Source organism: Hemicordylus capensis, chromosome 1 (assembly GCF_027244095.1).
Source record: "Hemicordylus capensis ecotype Gifberg chromosome 1, rHemCap1.1.pri, whole genome shotgun sequence".
In the NCBI taxonomy this organism is placed as follows: domain Eukaryota; kingdom Metazoa; phylum Chordata; class Lepidosauria; order Squamata; family Cordylidae; genus Hemicordylus; species Hemicordylus capensis.
Genome location: NC_069657.1, coordinates 50,795,656 through 50,810,842, shown reverse-complemented (window position 1 = coordinate 50,810,842; position 15,187 = coordinate 50,795,656). Strand labels below are relative to the sequence as shown.

At 40.2% G+C, this 15,187-nt stretch overlaps 1 long non-coding RNA gene across 1 annotated transcript; it reads left to right on the top strand.

Annotated features, from left to right (window-relative positions):
- The first annotated feature begins 230 nt into the window (after nt 1–230).
- On the top strand, nt 231–14,270 carry LOC128341147 (uncharacterized). The gene is made up of 3 exons (XR_008314233.1): nt 231–448; nt 11,416–11,475; nt 14,093–14,270. It is a non-coding gene; the product is annotated as an uncharacterized LOC128341147 (long non-coding RNA).
- Nucleotides 14,271–15,187: the final 917 nt, after the last annotated feature.

The following is a 15,187-nucleotide window of genomic DNA, read 5'->3' as shown; positions in this document are numbered from 1 at the left end:
CAAGGCCGGGTACTTCTTCCAGCCCCTCCTCCCCTGCCTACAACTTCCTCTTTTGGTGTCCCTTTGCTTACATTTTTGTTAAAACAATAAAAATATTTTTTTTTAAAAACAAAACACTTCCTCTTTTGGTCTTACTGGCTGGAACAGCTACTACTCAAGCTGCTCCAGCCAATCTAATTCCTACAGGGATCCTCCTGGCACTTCCCCCAGGTAGAACTAAAATAATAGGTTAAAATGCACTTCCTGGTTGCTTCAGGGAGCATATTTCAAATACATTTTCCCCTTTTCCCTGGGGGCAGTGCCAGCAGGAGCCCCCTAAGAATCAGATTGGCTGGAGCAGCTTGATTAGCAGCTGTTCCAGCTAGTAAGACCAAAAGAGGAAGTTGAAGGCAGGGGAGGAGGGGCTGGAGGAAGTTCCCTGTGGAGTATTCTCTGGTTGTTAGTATTGGTAAGTCTGATCTTTTACTAGCTTGTTTGGTAGTAGGGGGGATGCAATCCCTGCTTTCTCCCTTCTGTCCCTCTTTCTGCTTTTTGGCCTTCCTCTCCCTGCTTTTTGCCCTGGCTTTTTTCCTTTCTGCCTCCCCACCCCAAATAAAACTTTTCTGTTTTCTACTTTTGCCCCTGCTTTTCTGCTCCCCACCCCTCCTTTCTGTTTTCCTCCGTGCTGACAGGCTTGGGTAAATACCCAAGCCTGCTGACATGGAGGAAAGGGAGGGGTAGGTTTCTGTCTCTGTGTGACCAGGTGCCTTCCCGCCCCTGCCCACTCCAATGCCCACCAGCCGCTACTGATGCAGCCCAAACTCATATCAGGTTTTTTGTAGCTGCTTCACACAGCTGATGTGTTCAGCTTGTGATCAACTGCATTTATATGAGATCCTTTTCAGGTATTCCCCCATCCTGCATCTTGGAATTTTATTTTTACTTTTTCCTGTGCAGAACTTTGCATTTGTCCCTTAATTTTGCTAGTTTCAGCCCAGATTTCTATTCCGTCATGGTCATTTTGAATTTTATTACTGTCTCTTGAGGTGTTAGCTATCTCTTGTCTAATTGTTGTGCTACTATTTCCAGTCATGGCGTAACGATACACAGAAGCAAATTACAAACATTATAGGGGTCCCATCCCCCTGCCCCATTAGAAGACATTAGAAAACAGTAAGAACCCTAAGGTTTGACTGGGCAATTTAAAAAATCAACTTTTGTCTTTTCTCCCTCTCTATAATATCATCTTGCTTTCTACCAGTAGATCCTCATTTGCATCTCTCTTAATAGGAATGCATGTTGCAGGTTTCTGCAATTGCACCATTAAAGATTTTATGCTCTGCATGTTAAAATTTAAAAGATATATGTGCAAATAGTCACTACGAATGTAATCAAGTTGATTTAATACTAATAAGAACCAGAAAATGGAATTTATGACTTAAAAAGAAGTGTTTTTTAAAAAAATAAATACAAGTACTTTGTGCAAAACAGGGGAAAAAAATCTCAATCTGAAGAGTTTATTAGAGTCTAATCCCTCACCAACAAGCGAAACCAGGGCTGCCCGCCCAATAATCCCAACTGCCATTAAAATATTAAAGATAAATCTAATCGTCTCTTTATCCAAAATAAGCGACTTTTATGTGGAGAGAAAATGTCTAACCCTTTGGGAAGAGAATTACGCCTAATGTATCAAATGGAATTCAGTCAGGAGGGTGAAACTAGGTTTAAAAATCAAATGAGTTGGTAATAAAGATAAAGCATAGTATATGACAAATTAAAAACACTCATTTACACAAATTAAAACCCCTCTAAAGAAGGCGTAGTGTTGCAAATGGGACTCCACTGAGCACTCTTATTCCGTTCTTGCCTAGAGGGGGTCTCCCCAGACTGAAGGAACTCCTTAGGTGCTGATTGGATGTAGAAAAAGAAAGAAAGAAAGAAAGAGAAATTGAAACCCAGTTATGATTCTCAACCTTTGCATTTTGTTTTCAAATATTTACTCCGGTTACTTTTCTCATCTGTGTAATGTCTGCAGTGTTGTGACTATCTATCATTCAGAAGATCATGAGTCAGGAAAATCCAAACACGTGGGTTCTTGCAAATTCTGATGAGCTTACTTGGACCTTAGTTCATGCAGTATTGAATTCATTGGGTAGCCTTGGGCAAGTCCCTGTCCCTCCATCTCAATTTGGCTAGCTCATCTCAGTTTCCAAGCTAATGACCTCCATCCAACGATTTCTGACTGACTATAGACAGTAGCCCTGAAAGACTTTATTTAGGATATTAATAGCAGATAAGGGGGAAATAGAACAGTTCTACAACAAAAGGAAATGATAATACAGACTTCTACCCTACACTTGATTCCCAGACTAATAGAGAGTGACTTTCTCATGTACCATCTTGTTGTGGTCTCTAATTCACAGTCAGGGTGCCAATCCACTGCCTGTGCCTATCCTATATGAAAGATCTGGAGTTTCAGGAAGACCGCTGTTTTTATCTCCATATTTAGCAAGCTTTCTCCTATGGCTTTAGCAACATAGTTACTTGTATGTTTTTCTTGAAAATCTGGCCAGCAGCAACCCCTGAAACAGTTTGCTCCAGTTTTTTATTTGCCAGTCCAAATAAAAGGCTGGGCAAAACCAGCAGTCTGACTCTCATAGTTTGAGTGCTAGAATGACAGGGGGAAATATTGGAGTGGAGAGAGACTGGTTCAAGATAAGACACTGGTTAGCTGTGTCGAATTTCTGGGCAATTATTGTTGGGGGTGATAGTGGATACTCATGGGTTTCATCACACGTATCCTACAAAGTTATTGTCAGATTTGTTGAATGATATAATAAAACATTTTACTTGTATATAAATGATAAACATGTTTTCCCTTTCATGCTGAATCTTTATTTCATATTAACAAAGTCTAGAAGTGTATCTTACTATTATTTACAATTTATTTTAATAATTTGAAATAGAAATATGTTTTTAATTTGCTTTAGATACAGTTTCAACCTTTGCTCTGTAGCAATCCGGAGAACAAGAAATGTTTACTTAAAATGTTATATGAATATGTAATAGTATAATCTTAGAAACTGGAATCTTAGTGCTGTCAGTGTCATGGAATTCATCAATAGTGCTTTAGGCTCCATTTCTGATGCTTTCAAGCCCATTTCCAGGTACCCCAGTATAATATTCACATATTTTGAAGTTTTAAGAACATATATTGTAAAATTTGTTGACCAATTTGAAGGTTTCTTACAGTAGATAATTGGCACTTTGAAATACTAAACATAAATACTAAATGAAGATATGGGTCTTTCATAATGAATCTTCAGAAAACTATGTCAGAATTAGCCCTATCTTTATGCGGAATAGTTTAAAAGCCTGGGCCACTTCTTTCGCAACTTCGTTCGCTTTTGTGATGGCAGGTCTTGCTACAGGTATAAGGGAATTAATATGAGGCAGAGCATTCTGGATAGTTTCTAACAGCAATTATCTCCTTTTCTGGAGTTCCACAGAGCAGGTAGAAAATGGCTTTGTATGTTGACTTGTCTGTTTATTTGATGTTTTCTGGATACCTCAATAAGAAGGCATTTCCATCAGTGATCATTTTGTTATAAGTCTTATGATAATTGATGCTCAGTCTTAAAGGATCTCTTTAAAGATACTATTTTGTAATGCTTTCCTTTATGTTGCTGGTCATTATTTCAGAGAACATGAGCACAAATATGATCAGAATATACCCCAGAACTACAGTCCATACAGGAGAACTAGTTTTAGCTTGTCCCTGTTTTAAAAGCTAGTCACATTGCATTTGCGATTCTTCCTGGTATTTGAAATGGCCTGTTCTGGGAAGGGTAGGATTAAATTGGCCTAGCTGGAAATTCTTACAACATGGCAAGGCAGTACAGGGATCCAAGATTAGCTGGCTAAATTGGTTCCTAAAATTCTGTACTGAAGGGAAGAAAAGAAGCAACAGATAATTCAGTTCCCTCATTCTCTGTAACAGCTCTTGTTCCTGCAGACTCTTCTCAAAGGTACTCTAGCTTGTTCCAGAAGTCCATATTCATTGCTCCTTCGTTATGTACTTTAGCAGTTTCCAAAATCACTTTGCACTGGATGCAGCAACAACTGGGGAAGGAGGTGTAAGAGTGTTTGGTTCTGAAGCACTGAAGAACAAATGCAATGGATTCAGAGAGTAGAATTCTCCCCCCCATACACACCAATTTGTATTGTGTTGTGCTTTCAGTCCTTTCTAGAAGAGTGCTCAGTGGAGCATCTTAGGTCATAGGCTGTCCTTAACACTGAACATATATGGTGCTGATTGTGTCCAACTTTTATAACCAGAATAAATCATGCAAACTGCATACATTTGCTAGTTGTGTAAAATGTATTAGTCATGGTTCAAATGTGTCAAATGGTTTTATAATTTTCTGGATAGGAATGGCAAGACAGCAGCTAATGAAGAGAAGAGTAGAGTAGGGCATTAAATCCTATGTTCACTAGGAATCCTTCCAGATCCCTCCAGTCTGAACATAGGAACCTGCGTTATACTGAGCCAGACAATCTCGCTCAGTATTTCAGTGACTCTCCATGGTTTTAGAAACTAATTTTATTAGTTCCATTTTACATTGTATCTATTTTATTGTTGTGAGCTGCCCCGAGGAGTAATGTACTGGAGGGGTGTGGGTATAAATATTTCAAATAAATATGTGTGGAACATAACAACTGAATAGGGCTAATGTGAGGTCATTACATAAAGAATTTCAAAGATCTGTTTATGTTGCTGTACAACTTGTAGCCATGCAATACGTATTGCACAAAGTTACTACAGCCAGTTGCTTATAGTAGACAAAAAATGGTGACTGGTTGCCACTGGCAATAAATATGGTTACCTGCTTATTAAAAAAATTTCTTAGATTAGACAAAATGCATTCACCTTTCAGGAGGCATTATCAGGAATCTGTAGAATGAGATAAATGCAAGCTAGTAAAATTACATGACATCATATTTTCTCAAGTCTTAGATTAGTGATAATTCTGGGATAGGTTCAGAGGGACATAATAAACTTGAGTGAATGGGCTACATGGAGACAAATTAAAACATTTTATGAACAAGTAATAGGTGGTGATCTTTTGAGAGAATAATCTGTAGTTTTTAACTCTGAGCAGCTACCACTAAGGTCAGAAGCACTCGTCTTAATGTATGCAGTACACAGGTTTCCCACCCAGAAACCCTATTGTGATGGAAGTATACTGTGCATCTATGTCTCCAGCAGGCAATGGGAATTTCCTGTGACATTGTGGAGACATAGCTAGCCTTCTCTCACCATTAAGAGTTTTTAAACTCTTAAAATAAGATTTTAGGTTAGTAAGGAGTGTTTGCTTGTTTTACTACAATAATGTGTATGTAAAGTGTGTTGTCGAGTCGGTATCGACTCTTGGTGACCACAGAGCCCTGTGGTTGTCTTTGGTAGAATACAGGAGGGGTTTACCATTGCCATCTCCTGTGCAGTATGAGATTATGCCTCTCAGCATCTTCATATATCACTGCTGCCTGAAATAGGTGTTTCCCATAGTCTGGGTAGCCCATTACAAATAAAAAACAAAAACTGCCCCTTCCACTGCAGCAATGCCTTTTAATTTATTTTCTTATTTACTGCTTTTTAAAATTTGAATAATTTAAGTTCCCCTACTCCCTCCAGTCTTTAGAAATCATATTTCATATTTCCTTTTTTTTTTTTACAAAAAGGAATTGTAGTGCCTCCATAATTATGTTTTTGTCATAATCACATTACTGTTATGAACATGGGGACTAGCACCACCATAGCATTATGGCAAATTTGCTCCTGTTGCACTGAAAAAATATTGCCTAGGATCCAAAGATCTGCTTATGCTCACATAAGGATTTTCCACTAATCCTGTAAATTTTTTTTCTTTGAGCAGCTAATACCCATGCCATGTCACAACCTTAAAAAAAAAAAAAAAGACTCTCCTCTGATTTAAAAATAGTCTTCCATACAGCTGGGTGGGTGCAATTTAAGAACATCAATTCTAAAGTCCCTTTGGGCCACAGAACAAGTTTCCTGGTTCTTTGGATCCTTGTCATGGTCTTAAAATAATTTCCAGAGATCAGAAGACTTACAATTAAATATTAGCATCTCACTTTTAATTCCAAAGTGCTTTATAGTTATCCTCACAATAGCACTATATGATAAGTAATTATTATTCCCATTATACATGCAAAGAGCTAAGACTATTTTATTCACAACTGGCACTGAAAGTGCCTTTTAGCCTCTCTCACACTGTTTGTGCACAGACATGAATTACAGTAATTCAGTTTTAAATGCACTAGAACTCTAGTTTTTGAACTGATATGGGGCCATGCAGGATGGTGAATTCAAATATCAGCTTTCATATCCCTTTTGTGTCACCTATGAACAAATGTGCTGTGCCCGAGCCAGGATTGATTTTTTAATATCATCTATTTCTGAGCTGCCTATTTATGGGATAGATATATTTTCTAATGTTGGTAAAACTGGTAACCTCCAGACTTGACTACTGCAATGTGCTCTAGGTGGGGCCTTTGTACGTAATCCGGAAACTGCAGTTGGTACAGAATGTGGCAGCCAGGTTGGTCTCTTGGTCATTTTAGAAAGACTCCTATACTAAAAAAGCTACACTGGCTGCCAGTAAGTTTCCAGGCACAATACAAGGTGCTGGTAAACCGCTTAGGCCCTGAGTATTTAAGAGAACATCTTCTTTACCATGTGCCCAACCGCCCATTGCGATCATCCGGAGAGGTACATCTTCAGTTGCCAACAGCTCTTTTGGTGGCTATGCAGTGACTGGCCTTCTCTGTTGACTGAGACTCTGGAATACGCTCCCTGCTGAAATGAGAGCCTCCCCATCTCTGACAACTTTTTAAAAGTCCCTAAAGACTCATTTTTTCACCAAAGCCTTTTAATTTGACTATGGTTTTAAAGTGTTTTAAGGTTTTCATTTAAATTTGATTTATGTTATTGTAAACCACCCAGAGACGGAAGTTTGGGGTATTCTACAGATTTGATAGATAGATTTGCTTCTCCTTTCTTCCCAGAAGTGTTTCTGTGGGCATTGTGAATTGGGCAAAACAAGGGCAAAGCTTTAGACTGGGCAAGCCTGAGGATGGTTTGATGGAGGGGAACATATGAACCAACTTTTGATGTTGTCAAAAAATTGAGAGTGATAATTGAATTTTCAAGTCACTTCTAAAATGATCTGAGAGTTAACATTTCAATGTCAGGTCACAAACTGGCTGAAGACTTGAACCCAGATCTTTCAGGTTCAAGTTCAGTGTGCTTATCTAATGAACTAGTCTGTGGTTCTTTGGAAAAAAGAATGACTGAAACGGGGATGGGGTCATGGCACATGTCTGTAAAAAAACAGAGCAGTTGCTGTTATCCATGGTGGGTTTTTTCTCCTTTTCACACAAATGCAGAACGAATGCACTGCCCATGGAACTTAAATAAAACAAAATAAAATAAGATGCATACTTAAAATAAAATAAAGACACATATTTATCTAGTGGAAGTAATTGCCAGAAAGAGTTAAACAAAAAGCCATTTTTAAAATTAATATAACATAAAGGATTAAGAAAGTACGTATCTATATTTGAAAGGGAATTTTTTCTGAACACTTCTTCTCATAGACTTTAGTGTTCTTCATTGTCAGGCCCGGGTGTGGGCATAAGAACATAAGAACAGCCGTGCTGGATCAGGCCCAAGGTCCATCTAGTCCTGCATCCTGTTTGTTCACCAGATGCCCCTGAGAAGCCCACAGGCAGGAAGTAAGGGCTTGCCCTCACTTCTGTCGCTCCCCTGCAACTGGCATTTGTTGCTCCCCTGCAACTGGCATTTAGCAGCATCTTGCCTATGAGGCTGGAGGTTGCCTATAGCCACCAGACTAGTAGCCATTGATAGACCTGTCCATGAATCTGTCTAAGCCCCTTTTAAAGCCATCCAAGCTAGTGGCCATTGCCATATCCTGTGGCAGAGAATTGCATAAGTTAATTATGCTCTGTGTGAAGAAGTACTTTCTTTGTCAGTCCTAAATTTCCTGACCTTCATTTTCATGGGGATACCTCTGGTTCTAGTGTTGTGAGAGATGGAGAAAAATTTATCTTTGTTCACTCTCTCTACTCCATGCATAATTTTATACACCTCTATTATGTCTCCCTGTAGTCACCTCTTTTCCAAACAAAAGAGCCCCAGAAGCTGTAGCCTTACCTCATAAGGAAGATGCTCCAGCCCCTGATCATCTTGGTTGCCCTCTTCTGCAACTGTTTCCAGTTCAATGTCCTTAGGATATGGTGACCAGTACTGAACACAGTACTCCAAATGTGGCCACACAATACATTTGTATAAGGGCATTGTAATATTAGCATTTTTATTTTCAATCCCCTTCCTAATGATCCCTAGCATGGAATTTGCCTTTTTCACAGTTGCTGTGCACTGAGTCGACACTTTCAATTAGCTATCCACCACGACTCCAAGATCTCTCTCTTGGTCAGTCACTGATCAGATCCCATCAGCATATAAGTGAAGTTGGGGTTTTTTTGCCCCAGTATGCAACACTTTACATATGTGCTTGCTTACATTGAACCGCATTTGCCTTTTGTTGCCCCTCACTCAGTTTGGAGAGATCTTTATGGAACACCTCACAATCTGCTTTGGATTTCACTACCCTGAATAGTTTTGTGTTGTCTGAAAATCTTGCCACTTCACTGCTTACTCCATCATTTGGTCATTTATGTACCTCTGTTTCCTCTGTTTCCTGTCCTTCAACCAGTTACTGATCCACACATGAACCTGTCCCCTTATCCCATGACTGCTAAATTTACTCAAGAGCCTTTGGTGGGGAACTTTGTCGAAAGCTTGTTGGAAGTCCAAGTATATTATGTCAACCAGATCACCTTTGTCCACATGCTTGCTGACAATCTCAAACAACTCCAAAAGGTTAGTGAGGCAAGACCCCTTGCAGAAGCCATGCTGGTTCTCCTTTAGTAAGGCTTGTTCTATGTGTAACAGTGTTGTCCTTAAGTAGGTTTTCCATCAGTTTACCTGGCACAGAAGTTAAGCTAACCGGCTTGTAGTTTCCCAGATCTGTCCTGGATCCCTTTTTGAAAATCTGAGTTACACTAGCTACTTTTCAATCCTCTAGTACAGAGCCTGATGGTAGGGACAAGTTACATATTTTTGCTAGGAGATCAGCAATTTCACATTTGAGTTCTTTCAGAACTCTTGGATGGATTTCATCTGGTCCAGGTGATTTGCTCATTTTTCATTTTTCAAGACAATTTAGAACGTCTTCCCTCGTCACCTCAAATTGGCCCAATTATTCAGCCTCAGAGCCTAGGAGGCTCAGTTCTGGAGAGGGTATATGGTCAGTATTCTCCACTGTGAAGACAACTGCAAAGAACTCATTCAGCTTCTCTGCAATCTCCTTATTGTCCTTAATAATCGTTTTCACACCCTCATCATCTAAGGGTTCAACTGCCTCCCTGACTGGTTTTCTGCTTCTGATATATTTAAAGAAGTTTTTGTTATTCCCCATGACACTTCTAGCTATATGCTCTTCAAACTCTCTTTTTGCATCCCTTATTGTCTCCGTGCATTTCTTTTGCCTGAGTTTATGTTCCTTCCTGTTCTCTTCATTTGGGCAGGACTTCCATTTTCTGAAGGAAGTCATCTTCCTCTTTAGGCAGTAGTGGCCCCACCAACCCTAAGTGTGTGGCTCCCCATCCTGCCCCTATGCCCTGGACCAAAGATTTATTGAGCCTGTGTGAAGCTTCAGCTAAAGCTGCATATTGTGCACATTTCCTCTGGTACTATGTGGAGATGACCATTCTCATGGTGCAGTGCTGTGCTTTGCCTTGCCCTGTGCTGGAGTGAAGGGGACTCGTTTAAAGGAAATGAAGCCCTCAAGCCCCTTTACTATCTTGGAAGGCGTACAGGGTAGTGGGAAGTGTAGCCTCTCCCAGTGATTTCTCCTAGAGCTCTTAAGAGCTGGCTACATCTCTCTTAAAGGGCCCTCCCAGCACTGAGAAAAGTGCAGTACTGTGTGGAGGTCAGCACAGTGAGAAATTGATTTTATGTTGAAGGGTTTTGGGGTTTTTTGCCAAAGTGGTCCCACTTGAAAAATAGTGAAGATCACTGTAATCCTGTTTAGTTCCCAGTGATTTTAATGAGTTAAGGACATGCTTACCTCTTTCCCATTGAAGTAAAAGCTTATAAAAAACTTGGACTGAATCATGCTCTTAGTGGCTGACAGCTAGACAAAATTACTCATGAGTAGTCCTATTAAAATGAAGTACATAGGAAGCTGCCTTATAGCAAGTCAGACCATTGGTCCATCTAGCTCAGTATTGTCTACACAGACTGGCAACAGCTTCTCCAAGGTTGCAGGCAAGAGTCTCTCTCAGCCCTATCTTGGAGATTGGCAACGTACTGTATGCTTTGGTAGTTTGTTGGTTCAATAAAAAAAATCTTGTCCTATTAAAAAAAAATCTTGTCCTATCTTGGAGATGCCAGAGAGGGGACTCGGAACCTTCTGCATGCAAGCATACAGATGCTATTCCCAGAATGGCCCCATCCCCTGAGAATATCTTACAGTGCTCACACGTATCTCTCATTCAAATGCAAACCAGGGAGGATCCTGTTTAGTAAAGGGGACAATTCATGCTGTAGTCTGGCACAGTGGGGAAGTAACTTGCCTAGGGAGCAAGAGGTTGCCGGTTTGCATCCCTGCTGGTATGTTTCCCAGAATATGGGAAACACGTATGTCGGGCAGCAGCGATATAGGAAGATACTGAAAGGCATCATCTCATACTGTGCAAGAGATGGCAATGGTAAGGTAAACCCCTCCTGTATTCTACCAAGGACAAGCACAGGGCTCTGTGTCTGGATGTCAGCCACTGGAAACTACAGCTATGAAGCCCATTTCACATTTAAATAAAATTATTTTGTATGATATACATGATTGTATAGTTGTGTTATATAATCCTAACTTGTTTTTGCATTTTTCTTCTTCTAACTGGCTTTTGGAATTGATATTGACTAACTGGCTTTTCTCAGCTGAAAGCTGCAGAACTCTGATTCTTGCTGGTTGAAATGAATGAATTAAATGAATTAACTGAAAATATTCAGTTAATTAAAATATTCCATTGATGTTGTATTGTAGCCTGAGCTGTAGTTAATGAGACCCAAAAGATATATTTTCTCTTGGCAGGTAATAGTTTTAAGAGTGTCTTTCTCCTGCCTCCACACCAATTGAGGCAGAATGTTGGCTTAGAAGATGGATGTTATGCTGTTGTGTTGCAGGCTATTCTAATTGAGTAGCAGTGTCAAATCATTTTTATCTCTGCTATAATGGTAACTGAAAACAGATAATATTAAAATATTTTCAGGGTTTGAAGACCCAGGTGAGGTTGTTTACTGGTCCTCCAGCAAAAAATACATCTGTGCAGGTATGTGCTTTACTTTTCATATTCACATCAAAGAAGCAGTGTTAATTGGGTGTCAAGTTACAAGACAATCAAAATGTTTTTTTGTTTTGTTTCCGGTCTTAAGTCCTCAAATGCCCCAGACAGACACTTAGACCATTTTGTTTTAGGATAGGTGATGTGTTCCACACCACACAGAGAGTGCTCCATCTAGTGAAAATGGAGACGCTCATATGGAAAACAAGCTATAAGCATATTTAGATACAAGTGAGATGATGATGATGATGATGATGATTGATGATAGAGAGAGACTTCAAATGTTTATAGGCACGTAAACAACTTGAATTATTTTAAAAAATAGACGGGCACAAATACAAATTACCAGCATGCTCATAAATTGCTGTGTAAACACAACTTATTGTCACCACCGTAGCAATGTGTCTGATTTCACATGGTTAATTTGCTATGCATACAGTCAACCTGATTAGACAAAAAAGATTTGTGTTGAGTGAAAATCAGGACAATTTGTGATCATGTGAATCAGTCCAAGCATGCTTTAAATATACACGGGGGGGGGGATTAAAAACATTTTTGGAAGAAGGAATATGTCAGTAAGGATGTGTAATTCACTGAAAGACTAAATAGAAATCCCATTTTCGAAAGGCTATACAGTATGAGAACAACCTGTAGAAGAATTATGCTGTATATGTCAATTGATTATTTATTCTTGCTGTAGCCATGTTTTATTCTTTTCATCAATAGGCATATTTAGATGGAAAATAAAAGTAGGGGTACAGAGGGGTATTCCTCAGTCCTACCTGGAGATGCCAGAGATTGGGTGTTGGAGGGGGGAAGCTGGGTTTGCCCTTTCCCCCTAATTCATGGCCAGATTAATGTGGAGCAGCAGTTGTTTTTATATATACAAATATACTTTGCCTCCCAAGTCCCCACTCCCAGCAAAATTCCTGTGGGCACCTATGCTTTTGCAGGGAAAGCAGATGCTTTCCCACTGAGCTATGGTTCTTCCTGGATAATCTATTCCCATATTGTGGATGTAAGGGGGAGCAAGTCATATAGCTGGGAGGTAGCCATCCTTGTATTGGCCACTAATTAAAAAAAAAAAAATCAGGGCAGTTACAAACTACAACAGTGGAGAGGAGAAGCCCATAGGCTAAAAATAAAAATTTATTTATCAGAATTTATCAAATCAAAAGGAGAAAGGCTTATGAAACAAAGGGGATTTCTGCAGGAGGAAAGCAGTAATTTTGCAAGTGCTTGTCACTTTTTTGGTTGTTTTTGAAAGGGCTACATGAGTGCTCCCTCTCACACTTGAATGGTAGCATGTGGGAGGGCTTATTTTACAGATAAAGCATTCTGAAGGAATAAAGTTAAGAATTGTGTGACCCATCATTCATTGTGACATGGGCACTATCCATAACACTCCTGCAATTGCATTCCACACATCATGTAAAATTGCAATTAGCTCATGTAAGCTTCTAAGGAAGGAGACACATTTTTTCACTATCAAAATATTGTGATATAAGTACTGTACTGGAAAAATGTTACATCACTGCAACAGAAGTCCTGCTTTCCAGAAGGATGTTTGGCTGCTATGCAGTAACTGACAAGTGTGCAAGAATTACGTTTTTTAAATGTAGTTACTGGACATTATTATAATATTTATTTCTTTATTTAGAAGCATATAGAATATATACCACCTTTCAACCAAAAGTTCTCAAAGCAGTTTACACATTCAAACTAGGCAGCTTTAAACATTTTACTTCTAACATTTTCATTTGAATTTCATCAGTAGTCTTTCTTGAATCTTGCAGCTTTATTGGGCAGCTGGGACTATTAGCTTGGCATTTGGAATTCTTGGTGGAGGCGGCTGTTGGAGATACTGGAGGAACAGTGATGTAAAATGACCTTCTCCTGTCCCCTTGTTGCTCTTTTTATCCTGATGGGACCATAGTGTCTGTAGGGAAATAGTTCCTATTAGTTCCAATGCCCTAGAAGCACCATACCTCAGAAACATAAGATTTTTGGAAGGGCGTCGCTTCACCTGGGCTTTCTCCTCAATTGATCTATCAATTGCTCTTGATTCTTTGAATTCTCCTTAGAACAAGGCCCAGGAGTTATGAGTTCAAGTTCTTTCTTAGCCACAGAGCTTTGAAAAATCTATATACATAATTCTCTAAGACATACCCATTGCTAATCCTATGTGTGGCAGCACTCGCGAGAGTTTGTGAGCGAGCTGCCGGGAGGGGGAGAGGAAAGCGGCAGCAGACAGGCGTGCGGGCGGAGTGTGGAAAGAAAATGGTGGTGGGGTGGGGAAGAAAATGGTGGGGAGGAAAACGGCAGTGGCAGGGAGGAGAAAGTGGTGGTGGCAGGGGGGAAATGGTGAGGAGAAAAAATGGCAGCAGTGGTGGGGAGAAAACAGCGGCGGTGAGAAAACAGTGATGGCAGTGAGAGAGCGAGTGGTGGCAGCCGGGGAGGGCTGAGAACTGGGGGAGAGGAGAGGGGAGAACTAGAGGCGCAGATACTAGTATGTATTATTTTCTCAACATGCAAACCACAACATTTTGTAACTGGAAAAATGTAATTTCCCCCCTAGCCAGTGCAATTTCTGTTGCTGTTTCAGGTGCTGTGAAAATGGGTTCCTGTTGGACAGTGCTAGTGACATTAGGAGTGATAAACAACACAATACTCAGACCAGGCCATGGTCTGAAGATAGAAAATGCAACAGACTTGCTGAAGCTAAGTAGGTCAGCTTCTGGACTGTGCCTGGATGTGGAATTGCTTGGGAGCCCTCCTGTGTATGCCATCCTTCCATAACATAAGTGGGATATACATGCAATAAAATATACATTATCATTCCTATGCTAATTTGTTACCTTCCCACCTATTTTTAAAACAAATGTTAACATTCTCTGTGCTTGTGTGCTCTGTAAATTGATTGGTTCAGACAATACCATCCACTGAACTCACCCACCATGTGGTGAGGGATGTAAGCGTGCACACATTCTGCACTACCACCCACCACACTCCGCTCTAGGCCACCCCTTCTCCCCCCTGCCACATGTGAAGTGATACATTTGCTGAAACCTCCATTCTTCTCTATGGAGAAAAGCCTTAAAGATGCATAAACTTCAAAAATCACTTAAAAATCAGGCCTTTGCCCAATTCCTTTCAAATAATTCTGGTAGCTTCCTTGCCCCCCTTGGGAACTACCACCCATCACACTAGGCCACCCCTTTCCCCTCAACGTGAAGCTTACATTTGCTGGAATCCTCATTATTCCCTATGAGGAATTCAAAAAAACTTTAAAAATTCACTAATAATCAGAGGAATGTCCGATTGCCTTGGGGTTTGGTGGGTGGTAGGCACCCTTGTGCCTCTAGGTGCTCCACAATAGGGGATCATGGGCTGGTTCAAGTCCCATTATACCCTATGAGAAAAATTAAAAATAATTCAAATATTAATAAAACATCGTAGGAGTGTCCGATTGATTCAGGGTTTGGGTGGTAGTTGACACCCATGGGTGCTCCACAATGGGGAATAATGGGCTGGTTTGAGCACCATTATACCCTATGAGAAAAAATAAATATTTCAAAAATTCATTAAAAAATCGTACGAATGTCCGATTGCTTTGGGGGTTGGGTAGTAGGCACCCATGGGTGCCAGCTACCACCCCACCCACTTCTGGAGATTCAAATCAGTTGGGGGGAAGGGGTGG